Below are 12,746 nucleotides of genomic sequence, written 5' to 3' on the forward strand. Positions count from 1 at the left end.
GCCACCCTGATTGAACTGAACTCAATGGTTGCCCATCTTATCCCCTGAGAAGCCGCTGGCTTTGAGCTTGATTAGGCTCTGATTGATGTGTGCACCTTAAATCAGCTCCCAGGAAGTCCATGAAGAATGAAATGCCACAAAACTGCATGAGCTCAGGCACCTACATACAGTGGAATCAGCTATGATGAGACACATCTCGGGGACACGGTGCATGTGGATGTTGACTGGAAGGTAGGTCAGGCCATTCTGTCGCTTGGCTTCTAAATGCACAGTGGAAACATTATCATGAAATTTCAGGCCATTCTGTCGCTTGGCTTCTAAATGCACAGTTGAAACATTATCATGGTCTAGGGGTTAGCTGCATCTGGTGGAGGTGACCCTGAATGATATCAGACACAGCGGAGTCTGGCAATCTACCACTCCCCACTATCACTGCAAATCTCATGCATTTTTTTTTCTAGAGAGTAAAATAGAGGATTCCCACTTATTGAGCAGTGACTTTGTGGCTGGTATTGGCTTAAGGGTTTTACATAAAATACCACTGAATTCTCACAATGACATTGAAAGCAAATAGGGATTTGCACAAATATTTTGCAATAAGGCAAATAGGATAAAATAATTTGTCCAAGGTCACAGAATCAGCAAGTAAGTGGCAAGTAAGCTAGCAAGGCCATGCAGGTAAGTATGCTCCAAAGCTTGTGTGTGCTATTTCCTGCTCCTTCTCTGTTTATCTTTTGTGCTACTGTTTCTCCCTTTCCTCTTTTTTAATATTCTGATATAATTTCTTATTTTTTCCCCTCCTTTGAACAACTGCTGATCTTCTCCACCCCTTTCTCCCATTAAATATTCTCCTTGAACCAGAGGTCTCAAAAAATAGCTAGGTTGGGTGTTTATTATACTGATAATATGTTTGAACAAAGGATAAAATCCCTTTTCACCAATGAGCGGTTTGGTGCTAAATGATATGTTTCCCTTTGGAATATGAAATGCCCACACCTCATGTCTAGAGCATCAGAATGGAACAAAGCACTAAAGAGAAGTCACACTGGCCTACTGATGTCAGGGCAGTTTTTCCCCACCAGGTTGTGAAAGATACAACTGAAGACATTTCTGAGAGAATTTTGAACACAATAGCTATTTAGCAGTCCATGGAGAAAATCTTGAAGATTTGACAAAATCTGACAAAGAAATCCTAGCTAACCCACCAAGTGCTATTTATCTGATTCTATTAGTCATGTTATTGTTCAACCTATAATAGTAAGCAGATTAGGAAGAGAAATATTTTATAGAATGTTGTCAAATGCAATTTACCCATCCACTGGCAGGTGAGTGGGGCATTATTTACTGAGGAAATGGTGATCGGCATATTTCTTATAAAAAAAATAAGATTGTAGATGAAATAAAATTAGGAATGCAGCACAGAACACAAACATTTCAATGACTTTCTCAATTTACCTGCATTCATCAGCCTGCCCAGAACTGTGCTTCCCATTCACGCACACTCAGAGAGGGAATCCTGCTGCACCCTCAGAGTCACTTTAAATGATACAGCTGTGGAGGAAGATGGAGTCCTTCTAGTCACATTTTTATTTATTCCAGGTCTACCATGAGGCAAAACAGGACTCTTTTGGTCAAGATATAGCTTCCTCAACAAGAAATTATGGCATAGTCAGGTGTCCAAAGCTTTGTTGGGACAAGCAATATGGACACTGCAGAGACCCCTAGAGTACTAGAATTTGGACAGCCCATACTAAAGCAGAGATAGTAGACAAGATGGTAAGAAAGATTACGGACCATCCAACTTTGGAATGGTGGGATGTATGCCAGTGGAAAATGTGAAAGAATAAAATATTTCTTTTCATTCCGTAAGTCTATATAAGTTTTCAAGGCTCCTTACTCTCAAGTACTTTTGGTGTTTACAAGATAGTAAACTCCTGAATTATTTGCCCATGTCTTATTTGTGTAGACCTCTCAGGTAAGCAAAGCAATATCTAACATAATTGATATTTGTTGAATAACATTTTCCAAAGGAAAACAGAGGGTTTGACGTGAGCTAATGCCTGCAGGGACTCTATTTTATCTATTTTACAATAGATATTAGTTCTCACATTTTAACAGCTGTAAAATTAGCAATCATCTTTCAATCGATGGTGTCATAAAATTATAATTGGCCACATTTTTCTTTTCTTGGAGGTACGAAAAATAGTGCATCTTGAGTTGGTAGTGTCTTACTTTAGCTAAAACGTAGTATTAATTTAGTAACACTTAAAAACATTAAAAATAACATGTTCTACAAACACTTAAGGAGCAGAAATATATTCATTGCAAGACATATTTTACTCTGTCTATAGGTAATATTTGGTATATGAGTACCAAACATTTGTAGTTAAGTAACTCGATAGCTCCCAGCCGTTCACAAAATATTGAGATCCATTTAATTAGTAGTAATTTCACTAGACTTCTTTGAAGATTAGGATTCTATGCACAAGTTGTCCAGTAGTAGGTTGTGTGGCTCTGAAACAATCACTTCCATCTTTATGTTTATTTTGTCTAGAAGGTATGTAAAGGACATTTTGTAAATATATGATTCCATGGTCTTAAAATTGATTGAGGTAGATTCGTGGGTACAGGGATGGAGTGATATAAAGTTACTTTCCAGAAAAAAACAAGATACATCACAGAAAGTGTTTTCTAAATTATTAAAGACGATGTGGCCTGAGTGATTTTAATAAAAAATAAAAGATAGCAATAACTTTCAATAGATTCACAACAGAACCACTGGATATTGGCATTAGAACAAGCTTACTTGTCATTCTAAAGTATGTATTAAACAAATAATTCAAGACAAATCCATTATTCTCTTAACCATAAATAAATGCAGAGTTTTAATAATTTATATTTTCTAATAGCCATTGTGAATGCATTATTTTAAGGAAACTGTTGGCTTTAGGGAAGTGTTTCATAGAAAACAAGCTAAGGAGCAATGCTGAATTATCATTTCTTGATGGTGATTTAAAGGAATAATTATTTTATGTAATTGTTGAGAACTGGACTGTGCTAATCACTTATTTACACACACGAACACATAACCATGCACACATTTTTTTCTCTAATATAAGAGCTACCCATCTCAAAGTACAAATTCTCAAAAATAATAACTCTGAAGTTCAGGGAAACAGAAGAAGCTGAAATGAAACTTTTTTTTTTTAGGAAGCTTAAGTGAAATTTCAAGACCCCAGAATATTATTGAAGATCCAAACTGCCTTGAAACATGGAAACTCGTCAGTCAATTATTCAAGGCTAGTGTGACTATCCAGTTAAGTAAGACAAAAAGAAGCTATAAAGCATCGGGGTGGGGTAGTATTTAAGAGGCTCAACTTCAGAGTCTGACAGATCTTGATCAATATTCTGGCTCTACCTCTTACTAGCTGTGCATTTCTGGGAAAGTTGCTTAAGCTCTGTAAGCTATTTATCAACTGTGGATGACAATGTGATTTATCACACAATGTTGTTAAGAGGATCAAAGCCAGCAATGCTTTGTGACATGCTCACCAGTGTGGCTAACACAGAGTGGTCTTCATTGGTCACAGTCAGTCCTGTTATTGCACTCTAGGAATTGGAGGTGGCTGAGTCACTGGATGTCAGGAATTGTTTCCAAGATCATCTCCTAATGTTACACTGTGATGATTAGCAAATATAGGCTTAAGAGATTATAACTCTAGGCCCTGCTCCATATACTTAGTACCAGACTGGTAACAGACATGAAGAGGAATATTTAGATAACGGGCAATCACAATACAAAACTGAATTCCTCTCTCATTATTTTCAAGTAACTTTGTGGATCCTTTCCTTCAGAAAATATTTTATTTTCCTACATTCATATATTTTATTTTTATAATCAAAATGATAAAAATAATTCTTTTTAAAGTAAATCTTTATTGTTGAAAGTATTACATATGTCCTTTTTTTTCCCTTTTGCCCCTCCCACCTCCCTTTCCCCCAAGCCTTCACCACCCTACTATCTGTGTCTATGGGTTATGCTACACGCATATGAGTTCATTGGTTGATCTCTTCCCTGCCTCCACCCTCCTCCCCTGCCTTCCCTCTGAGGACTGACAGTCTGTTCAATGTTTCTATGTCTCTGGATCTATGCTAAGTGAAATAAGCCTGTCAGAGAAAGATAAGTATCACATGATCTCACTCATATGTGGAATCTAATGAACAACATAAAAATAATTCTTATTCTTCAAAGTTTATTTACACATATTGCTTACGATAGATTAAGTAAACAGTTTATGAATCATATGCCAGAAATCAGTAGTTGTCTAATCTAAACTTCATGCTTCCTTCTTCCTGAAATAACAGAATTTTAATTTTTTGTTGTGTCGTTAATCCTCACTCGAGGATATTTTCCCATTGACTTGTAGAGAGAGCAGAAAGGAGGGAAAGAGACAGAGAGAAACATCAATGTGAGAGAGACACATTGATTGGTTGCTTTCTGCATACACCCTGACCAGGGCCGGGGATCAAGCCTGCAACTGGTACATGCCCTTACTGGAATCGAACCCCAGACCTTTCAGTCCGCTAGCCGACGCTCTATCCACTGAGCCAAACTAGCAAGGGCCAGAATTTTTATTTTCTTACTGGATACACTATCATTGAATCAAAATTCCATTGTAGTTAAGTTTGGCCAGGTGGTTAAGACTCAGTCAAGGAGCTTAACTAGATGCTGTGTATTTTCTGGGAAGGCTTCTTAAGGACAATTTTACTTAAGCTTGAAGGGACAGCTACTTTCAATTATACGTTTTATGCTTCTTTCAGTCTTCAAAGGTAATATATCTGGGACTCCAGCAGTCATCTTAGAATAGAGTCACCTTGTTTTCCAAGGCTTTGGCAGTTTTGAGGAGTCCCTTCCAAGTATCTTGTAGAATGTTTGCCAATCTAGATTGTCTGATGTTTTTTTCTTACGCTCATTCTAGAAAGTTTCACTTAAGCTTCCTCAAATATAGGACTATTTACAATGACCTGGATATCCAGAGACATTGTAAAATAATGGTTCTCCATGTTATCTTCTTAGTGCACCACTGTTCCCAAGGTAGCTTGCACTCAGCTTCTGAATGGGATGAACGATGGCTGGTGCCAAAAGAGGTCATGTTTGTACTTCTGGGTCATTGAACTTCTCTGTCTTGGTTTCCATACCTTAGATAAGGATATAGAGGGCTCCACCTAACTGGGCATGCCTAATAACCTGGGAAGGCTTCCAGAAGGGATTTTTAAGGCATGCCAAACAAAACCCAAACTCTATATTCTTTTTTCCCCTCAACTTTTAAAAGAAAAAGTATCTGTTTTTAAATTAAAAGACACAATTTTCTCTAAGTCAACAATTTCTGAATCTTTGTATGTCAAACCCCAAACTCCCCATTAAAGAAGTATTTCAATTTTACTTTTCAATATTTCAAAATGAACTATATATGCACACTAAGGCCTTATGCCTGATATTCAAGAACAATAGATCCATGATAAGGCTGCATTTATTAAGTAAAATATTGAGGTTATTTGCTTTAGCTGAAATTATAGTACTATAGTATGGTAATTAAAAATCATTGTGTTCATTAACATTCTGTTGGACACTAATGTGTTGTTTGATACTACAACAGGAAAATTAAACTGCTGCAACCTAATAAAAGTAGTTTGTCAAATAAACAAGCACTTTTAAGCCATGGAGTTATTGGTGAGAAAATGTGGCTCAGCATTGCTATCTAAGATATCAGAACTTTGAAGTTTTTAAAACTTTAGGCTATGTTTTATATAGTATGCTTCCTCGAATCTATAATAATAAAACGTGATATGCTAACTAGACCAGACGTCCTTCTGGACAACCTTCCGGATGAAGCCAGGGCTGCAAGGGAAGCCCAGGTCCCGGGTGGCAGAGGGAACCCAGTGCCGGTAGCCGGGGGAAGGAAGGCCTACTCTTGCATGAATTTCATGCATTGGGCCTCTAGTTAAATTACAAAAAAGTCAAGGTTATTTTATTGTCATCTTAAATATATAAATTAGTCATGATGAGAATAATTATATATTCTAATTGAGAGGAGTTAAACGTGTTTTTATGCTTTCTTATAGGCCTGAATCTGTGGTGCAGAATCTATTTTAAGACAAAAAATACTGTTTAAAGTAGCTAAAAGTTCTATTCTGAATCCCATCTCCCTATAAAGGAGCAACTTCACAAAGTATTATTAATTTTCTCCCTATCCAGTGGATAGAACATCGACCTGAGGACTGAAGGGTCCCAGGGTCAATTCTGGTCAAGGGCACATGCCCTGGTTGTAGGTTCGATTCCCAATACAGGGCATGCAGGAGACAGTCAATCAATGATTCTGTTTCTTTCTTTCCTTTTTTTAAAAATATATTTTATTGATTTTTTACAGAGAGGAATGGAGAGGGATAGAGAGTTAGAAACATCGATGAGAGAGAAACATCAATCAGTTGCCTTCTGCACACCCCCTACTGGGGATGTGCCTGCACCAAGGTACATGCCCTTGACTGGAATCGAACCTGAGACCCTTCAGTCTGCAGGCCAACACTCTATCCACTGAGCCAAACCGGTTAGGGCCAATGATTCTGTTTCATCATTGATGTTCCTATCTCTCTCCCTCTTCAATTCTCACACACACATGCTCAGAAACTTCAGTGGCATCCATCATCATACTCAATTTTCAATCCACCTTCCAATTGGTTTCTACATTGTCCTAATATCTCAAGCTTTTCCATCATCTTTGTCAAACTTGCAATTAATTTAGTATATGCTTAATGATGATTTAAATAAATGTCTTTCTAGTTCTGTAACTGTTAAGTCATATCTCTGATTTCAAATGCTGTCTGGACTGTATATAAGTTTTAGATACTCAGGATCTGCTAACTTCTCTAGAACTCAGTTTTTTCATCTACAGAAGAAAGATACAATCATTCCTAATACATAAGTGATTGCTGACTTTGAAAATTATATTGTGGTCGAAATCTTTGATGCCTGACACATGGGTAAATTATCAGTAAGCATCAGCTTTCAATTACTAGACTAGAAGATGCTTGAGTACATTTTATCTTTTGTTCACTTCAGTGAAAAAATAAATGAAATGATTTATTTATTAGAAGGCTCTACTAACTTGTCAGAAGATTTCAGTTGTCAAGAATAAACTTCATACTAGCTAGTTTATGGAGAAATGAGTTATTACTGGGCGTTCAATGGCTTATAGAATCATTGGAAAGGTGGAAGAAATAGATCAGTTTATGCTTTAATAAATTACTTTTAAAGCCTGAACACAGAATCTGAACTTCAAGAAGTTTCTGAATCTTGAATCATCAGGACACTGCTTGTGAAACTGCAAAGCTCCTACTATAGTCGCTGACTCCTGAACGACACAATTCACTGGAAGCTGCTGGTATTGGGAAGATTCTATAATCATAAAATAACCTCAGCTAGGGGAGCTGCAATAGTCCAGGGAAGTGCAGCTACTGATGTAGATTCCAGAACTCTTTTGTACCTACTGCAGTTCACATCCACAAAATGAATACTCTATACCCACAGTGCTACTGAATGGACAATGGGAGCTCTATCTCTCTCCTGCCTTTCAAATACAACTGGCAAAATCTGAATCACATCCAGAATTACAATGAAGAGGGCTGTATAAAATGGATACCCTAGATGAGAGTTTGGGATTTTTTATTAGAGGCGTGGCTGAGGGTGTTTAAATGGTAAAGTGTTTGAAAGGTAAACTGAGATATTTAGATGGGTAAAAAGATGGAATCTGTAAATAAATTCTGGCTGCCCTCCAATAATAATTCTCTCCTTCTACAGCAATGACTTTCCCCAAACCCCCATTTTTAGAAATGAAATATATGGTTTCCCAGAAAAATTAAAAAATAAATAAACAAGTAAAGGAAAAAGACATATCCTAGACTCTTGCATTTAGGTATGATTGTGCATCTAAGATCACAATATAATGTGAGAAAAAAATCTGTAACTTCCATGCAATCTTCTTAAATCGAGGGGATTTTCCATCTTGCCTGCTGGCTAAAACTGTGAGTGCAATGGTAAGCCATTTTTAACCATGTAAAGATGGCAATGCCCTAGGAGAGGCAGAACAGCAAGATAGAAAAAAAACCTGGGTTCCTGGAGTCACGAACTCAACCCTACCTGGTCTAGACTATTATGTGAGATCAAAAACAAACGTATATTTCAAGTCCCTGCTATTTGGAATCTCTAGAACAAAAGCTCAACCTACAACCTCACTAATAAGGTTGACAGTACACTGGTAGTGCTGTGACTGAGCACCATAATATCAAAACACTCTGGATAGTTAAAAAAATATCCATATGATCCACCTATACCAAAACTGTGTCTCTTTTGATTAATATTTTTATTAATAACCAATTTTTCTGTTAACTAACTTCAAATGTCTCACTTTTACGACAAGTCTCTTTGGCTTCCTTGTGAAACCATTTATTCCACAAAAGTATATGTTTGTCCTTTACAGAGGAGACTTTACCAGTTGTGAATTCCTAATATCTACCTTTTACACCAGAGGTGGGGAATGTCTAACCCTACAGCCCTATAAGGCCCACAAAATCATTTGGTCTGGCCCCGCCAAGACATTAGCAGTGAGTTAGTTAAGTGTTTCACCAAACATAGTAAGGTAATTTTTAAGTTGATAATTTTGCATGGCCCGAGAATGATGTTATAAATAGCCAAATGGCCCCTGGAGGAAAAAAAAAATGTTTCACATGATTGAACTCTACCTCTCTTGTATCTTGCTTAGTAATTGGAGTTTTAAATATTATGGGTCTTTCTATTTGCCAGTCTCCAATGCTTAGGGATAATGCTTCTTTATTACTGGTGTTTCCTGGTATTAGTAAGGAACACAATAAGAGTAACTGAAGTGGATGACAACAGAAGCCAGACATAATCTTATGCAATTGGTAAATGTTTCTAATTCTAATAGAAAACCCACTGGGACATCAATAATTATGCCTTTATAGAGTAAAACACAGCCTTTATATAAGTAATAAAGGTAGTAATTTGGCTTCCACATTCTGCCTTCACCTTATTTCTCAATTGGTCTAAAACAAATTGGAGAGAGAAGAGATAATTATTCCATTGTATGTTCATGCCTCCTTTGTCAAATATTAATTGAGCATAGTGGTTTGGGTCAATATCTGGATTCTCTATTCTGTTCCATTGATCTATATGTCTGTTCTTGTGCCAGTACCAGGCTGTTTTGAGAACAGTGGCTTTGTAATACAGCTTGAAATCTGGTATTGAGATCCCTCCTACTTTATTCTTCTTTCTCAGGATTGCTGTGGCTATTCGGGGTCTTTTTTTATTCCAGATGAATTTTTGGAGAGTTCTTTCAAGGTCTGTGAAATATGCCGTTGGTATTTTAATGGGGAGTGCATTGAATCTATAGATTGCTTTGGGTAGTATGGACATTTTAATGATGTTGATTCTACCAATCCATGAACATGGTATGTTCTTCCATCTGTTTACGTCTTCCTCTATCTCTTTTTTCAGTGTCCTGTAGTTTTCCGTGTATAGGTCTTTTACCTCCTTAGTTAAGTTTATTCCTAGGTATCTTAATTTTTTTGGTGCGATGGTAAATGGGATTGCCTTTTTAGTCTCTCTGTCTGTAAGTTCACTATTGGTGTATAGAAAGGCCATAGATTTCTTGGCGTTAATTTTGTATCCTGCTACATTGCCGAATTCATTTATTAAGTCTATTAGTTTTTTGACGGAGTCTTTCGGATTTTTTATGTACAATATCATGTCGTCTGCAAATAAAGACAGCTTTACTTGTTCTTTTCCAATTTGGATGCCTTTTATTTCTTCTTCTTGTCTAATTGCAATGGCTAATACTTCCAGTACTATGTCAAACAGGAGTGGTGAGAGTGGGCATCCCTGTCTTGTTCCTGTTCTTAGGGGAAATGTTTTTAGTTTTTGTCCATTGAGTATGATGTTTGCTGTGGGTTTATCATATATAGCTTTTATTATGTTGAGGTATGAGCCATCTATCCCTCAAAAAACTGAAAATGGAACTCCCATTTGACCCAGTAATCCCACTCCTGGGAATATATCCGAAGAAACTAGAAACACCAATTAGAAAGGATATATGCACCCCTATGTTCATAGCAGCACAATTCACCATAGCTAAGATTTGGAAACAGCCTAGGTGCCCGTCAGCAGATGACTGGATCAGAAAACTGTGGTACATCTACACAATGGAATACTATGCTGCCATAAAAAAGAAGGAATTCTCATCATTTGCAGCAACCTGGGAGGAATTGGAGAACATTATGTTAAGTGAAATAAGTCAGTCAATGAAAGAAAAATACCACATGATCTCACTCATTTATGGATAATAAAGAACATTATAATCTTGAACAAAAAGATAGATACAGAGACAGTAAAGCATCAAACAGACTGTCAAATTACAAGGGGAAGGTTAGGGAGAGGTGGGGGAGATAAGAGATCAATCAAAGGACTTGTATGCATGCATATAAGCATAACCAATGGATGCAAAACTCTGGGGGGTGGGGGCATATATGGGAGGGGGGTGTGGGGAGGGCAATGGTAAGATATGTACACATATAATACCTTAATAAAAAAATTGGAAAAAAAAAAAGAAAAATCACGTTACAAAACAAAAAAAAAAAAAAAAAAGAGATAATTATTTAACCCTTCTAAGGCAATAATAACCTTCTTCTATTTCCTATCTCCATTGATCCTCTCCACTTAGTAACTTATGCTATTTGGCTTTTATATCACACACCCATTCCACTGCACCCACCTCACTCCACTCCTGTTTTTTTCTATGCCCTGGATGTTTGCCATTGCAAGCCAAATGTACAGCCTACCGTTGCTGTGGGTGAACAAGTTTAAAAAGCTTGGTGATTCTTGCACCAGGGAATGCTGGAAGGATCCTTTAAGACCATCCCCAGGTGGAATGATTTTTGTAGGAGGACTCACAGGGCTCAGCACAGAGTCACATTCATATCCATAATTTATTACAGTGAAAAGATACAAAGTAGAGTCAGCAAAGGGGAAAAGCACATGGGGCCACATCCCGAGGGGATGAGGGATAAGCTTCCAAGTGTCCTCTCTCCATGAATGCACACAGTATGCTCTTAATTTCTCTAGTAATTAATTCTGACAGCACATGTAAAATGTTGTCTACCACAGAAGTTCACTAGAGCCTCAGTGGCCAGTGTTTCTATCTACTGTGTGCTGATAACTCAGACACGCTCTGCCTAGCACCTACCAAAGTTCCAGACTCTCAAAAAGAAAGCAGGTGTTTGGCATGGACCACACTGTACCATTTAGGCACATGAGCCACTCCTTACAATTCTGAGAGAGGTGGGGATTCTTCCAAAATTCAAGTTTATGTGGCAATTAAGAGTAAACTTCATAAGTGAGCCTTTCTAATAAAAGCCATCTCAGATTTATTATGCTAAATTTCCACATAGGCTTTCTGTAGTCCAGAGACAAATTTTTAAAAGCTCTTGATCATAATTATTTAATGAATATTTAATACCCAAGCACTATGTTAGGTATACTAGCAAAACAAAGAAATCGAGAGACATCTATAGTAATCTATAATAATAAAAGTGTAATATGATAATTAGACCAGATGTCCTTCCTGACAAAGCTGTGGTGGGCAGGGGCGAGGTAGAGGCGGCCACCGCAGCAGGGGCCAAGGCCCTTGCATGAATTTCGTGCATCGGGCCTCTAGTCTTACCTAATAATAGACAAACATGTAAATTGACTGTACCTCTGCTATGCCATCAGCTAATCAGGAGTGATATGCAAATTAACCCAACAAAGATGGTGGTTAATTTGCATACACAGGTGCCCAGTGACAGGGGAGGGACGCTTGAGTCGTCACCATGGCGATGACGCAGGCATTCTGCCCCACTGCCGGTCTCTCAGGGCCTCTGGGCAGCATGGAAAGGCGGGGCTAGAGCAGAAAGCGGTGGCTCTGGGGCCTGAGTGGTAAGGGGCTGGGCCAGAGTGGAAAGGCGGTGCCGGCAGTCAGGGAAATGAAAGCCCATTCTAGCATGAATCTTCGTGCATCGGGCTTCTAGTTGTTTCATAATCTACAAAGAAAAACTTGTTCATATAAGAAGTAGAAGAATATAGAAATAAACAATCACTTATATAACCAAATTTTCCTTCATTACTCCCATAATCCTACCTAATAATAGAGTAATATGCAAATTGACCGTACCTTCGCTACACCCACCAGCCACGCCCACCAGGAAACCGTTGCAGGGATGCTGGGTGCGGCCGATCCCAAGGCCGGGAAAGCCTCGGCGGAGGCTTTCCCAGCCTTGGGCACAAGCGGGGAGCCTGCAAGGATCGCAGGAAACCACTGGGCGTCGGCTCCTGAGATCTGTAGCAGGGACGCTGGGTGCGGCTGAGCCCAAGGCCACCGTCCGGGGCCAAGCCCCGACCCTGAAAGAAGGCTGAAGGCGGTGGCCACAGCCAAGGCCTGGGTCCCTGGTGCCAGCAGAAAACTGGTGCAGGCAGCCAGGTGAATGAAGGTCTATTGCACAAATCTTCGTGCAAACGGGCTGCTAGTCTGATTATAATTGCATTTGCTTAATCAATTATTAAAAATCTCCATGAATTTAAATCACTATGTCTTCATGGATCATGTGTGTTCCTGCAGACTCAATGCACTATTTTTAAATTT

The sequence above is a fragment of the Cnephaeus nilssonii genome (genome assembly GCF_951640355.1).
Source record: "Cnephaeus nilssonii genome assembly, chromosome: 13".
NCBI lineage: Eukaryota > Metazoa > Chordata > Mammalia > Chiroptera > Vespertilionidae > Cnephaeus > Cnephaeus nilssonii.